This window comes from Ambystoma mexicanum, chromosome 1q (assembly GCF_040938575.1).
Source record: "Ambystoma mexicanum isolate Mex_15411 chromosome 1q, UKY_AmexF1_1, whole genome shotgun sequence".
Lineage (NCBI taxonomy): Eukaryota > Metazoa > Chordata > Amphibia > Caudata > Ambystomatidae > Ambystoma > Ambystoma mexicanum.
The window spans coordinates 633,643,242-633,646,342 of record NC_090922.1 but is presented as its reverse complement, the minus strand read 5'-3'; the positions used below and the strand labels follow the sequence as shown (position 1 = coordinate 633,646,342).

At 48.2% G+C, this 3,101-nt stretch overlaps 1 long non-coding RNA gene across 1 annotated transcript; it reads left to right on the top strand.

Annotated features, from left to right (window-relative positions):
- The first annotated feature begins 205 nt into the window (after positions 1 to 205).
- Positions 206 to 1,459, top strand: LOC138521766 (uncharacterized). The gene is made up of 3 exons (XR_011283115.1): positions 206 to 278; positions 771 to 1,024; positions 1,125 to 1,459. It is a non-coding gene; the product is annotated as an uncharacterized lncRNA (long non-coding RNA).
- The last annotated feature ends 1,642 nt before the right edge of the window (positions 1,460 to 3,101 follow it).

The following is a 3,101-nucleotide window of genomic DNA, read 5'->3' as shown; positions in this document are numbered from 1 at the left end:
ACTGTATAAATCGACATCCATTATAGTGTTCGATTACAGACTCATAGATCTCGACTATGAGTCCGAACACCACTGTGTTTACCCCAGCGATTCCGGGGCCCTTTTTCACCCGCACAGTAAACAACAATCATGCGCTGTTCAGCAACGCTACTCTTTAAATGCATGCGCTCTGTGCTCCGCTCAACTGAGTCATTACATATATACACTGCCTTGTACCATACATGCATGCACCAGCAGCAGACAACATCGGGAGTCAGCTATACAGCTCACGCTCAGAGGTAAGCTCTGTTTCACTGGTTCAGCCCTTTTCGTGAGTTTTGCAATCACTCGCCATGCACGCAGGAGGCATCTACGCTCCTAACCCTCCACTGGCTTCAATCCACCCTGTGACGACAGCCTTTAGCTCTAGGCACCACACGCACAACTGTCCTGACTTTCATTTTGGCGATAGATTGAATGCCAAACTTCAGAGGCAACATTAATACCTCAATGGTTCCTTGCCGCTTTAATTGCTCCCGATTTGATTAATCATATTGTTAGCCAACATCCGGGTCGCACATATGACGGTTTGTTGAGCTACCACTTTTCACTTAATTTCTCTGGTCACACAACCACGACCTTAGTTCTAAATTGTCAAGTTATCACAACCTCGATCACCCTTTTTACTCACCGTGCCGCATTTCTCTGCACCTGCATGCCGATGTATTTGCACATGCTTACCTCTGCAGCCAGCAGCTTCTAATAATTCTCATACTTACCCTCTACCACAGCATACCACGGCATTACTCCGTGAAAAAGATGGAGATCCCCTCTCATCTACCTCCAACTGGATCCCAGTTTGGCCACACCAGGTAATCCTTCATTCCATAATCCGACAATATTTAGATGGATTTCTTGCACTCAAATTACATTGGGATCTCTCAGAGACCACCAGCCCAATCCAAGGACATCAATCCTTCGCCAGTGACACACTCGACAACTGGCCATCTAACAATGTTTAGCCATGACGCTCCCACTACCTTAGGTAGGTTTTCTTTTTGCAGTGTCCCCTCGTGCAAACACTCACTTTGCATTTTTAAGTTTTCCTATCCATAATACTCCATCCCTTGTCTCACTATTTGTAGGTGCCTGGCAGTCTTCTAGCACCATAGTGCTCCAAGATTTCTTAGTCCTGAAGACAGTTTGGTGCAACAACCAGCAGGTTTCCATTCCTTCAACTGCTGGCTGCTCCATCCATCAACCGTACTAGAAACACCTGATTTTTGTGTGTCGACAATGTTTACGTATTGCCTCACTGTTAGCAATACATGAAACTACAGTCACCTCAGATGTACTAACCCACCTATATGCATAACCATTTGCAATTTGTTTGCAATGTTTCTTCCTGTGCCTAGGATGGCATATGTTGTTGTTTGAAACATTTTTCTTGTGAACTAATAAATTGAATATTTTTATGTTTGTAAACAATTTCACTCCCTTGTGTTCCTTGTAAGAGCTAATTGACACATGCTATCTTAGCTCCACTGCTTACTAAAGAAAACTACCAGAGCGTTAATGACAAGGGTAGCCTTTGACTCCATCATCTTTCTACAATTTTGCCTTAACCCTCTGGAGTCAGGCCCCCTTCACAAAAAAGAGGGTTTCCTGTCCTTATCTCACACATTCTCATGACAGGGGGAAGGATATCAAGAGTATTAGATATAGCAGAGTGGAGCATGGAGAGGGCTGTGTCAGGGTGAGAGTCAGCCAAAGGGTGGGGTGAGAAGGTGGCAGCAAAAGCCTCAGCTGACACGCGCTTCATGGGTCGGATGCCCGAGAAAGTGGGTGGCAGTGATGGAAGTGGCTTGGCATGAGGGGTAGGGAGAGTGAGGTGGGAGGAGAGGAGAAAGTGATCACTCCAGGAGAGAGGAGTGGAGAGAGGGACAGAAAGGGGAAGGTCTGAGGACATCAGAACATGCAGAGTGTGCCCTGCAGAGAGATTTGGGCCAGAGGGGAGAATAGTGAGTGAGAAAGAGTCGCAGAGGTCGCGAAAGAGTCCATAGGGAGGACAGGAGGCATCCAGGTGGATGTTGAAGTCTCCAAGAAGGAGGAGTTGAATGGATGAGGCCAGGAGTGATCAGGAGAGGTCCGCCCACTCAGAGAGGAAGGAGGAGATCTGACCAGGTGGCCGATAGATAGTAGCCACAGTAAGGGAATGGCTAGGGGAGAGAGAGAGCCTGTAGATGAGGCATTCAAAAGAGGAGTAGGCCTGCGTAGGAGTGACAGAGGCAGGAATCGACTCGGGGAAGATCAGGGCTACACCCCCACTAGAGCGGTTGGACCTGGGCACGGAGAGGATCTTGTAGCCATCAGGTAGGAGTGTGTTAAAGTTAGTGACAGAGCTAGCTGTGAAACATGTCTCAGTGAGACCGAGGACATCGAGTTCAAGTTCTTCCAGAAGGCGGCAGATATCAGAGGAGTGTTTGACAGCACAGCGGGAGTTTAGAGTGGCAATATGGAGAAGGTTGCCATCCTTGAAGGACTTCTGGGGAGGGGTACAGATCAGAGGTACGCCCTTCGGAGGTGTAGAAGGAGCCCAAGAGGGGGCAGAGAGGGAAGGAGAAGGCAAGGTAGCCAAGGAGGAGGCAGAAGGGGGAGGTGAGGTACTCACAGAAAGGGGAGAGAGGACAGCAGGAGAAGAAAAGAAGTTGATGAAGCGTGGGAAGCATCTATCAAAGAGGTGAAGGTTGGCCAGAGGGCCTTGGACCAAGATGGTCCCATTAGAGTAAACATTAATGATGACCTTAGAGGAATGGAAGGAGGCCAGGAGGGTGTCCCAGCGGGTGCCACCATTAATGGGAGAAGAGGAGAAAGGAGAGAGCACAGAGACCATATGAAGGGTCCATAGGTCTGACGAAGGAATGACAAAGAGGATGTCAGTGACAGTTACCTTGGAGGAGGCACTTGTGTAGATGTCAGCGATAGGGAGGCCTGAGTTGGAGACCAGGATGTCCTTTTTAAACTTCTTCCTACCAGATTTAGTGAGGAGAGCAGGATAGTCAATAGAGAAGCGATTAGAAAAGATAGGGGAGACAGAGAGCACCATAGAGTAAGTGGGAGAG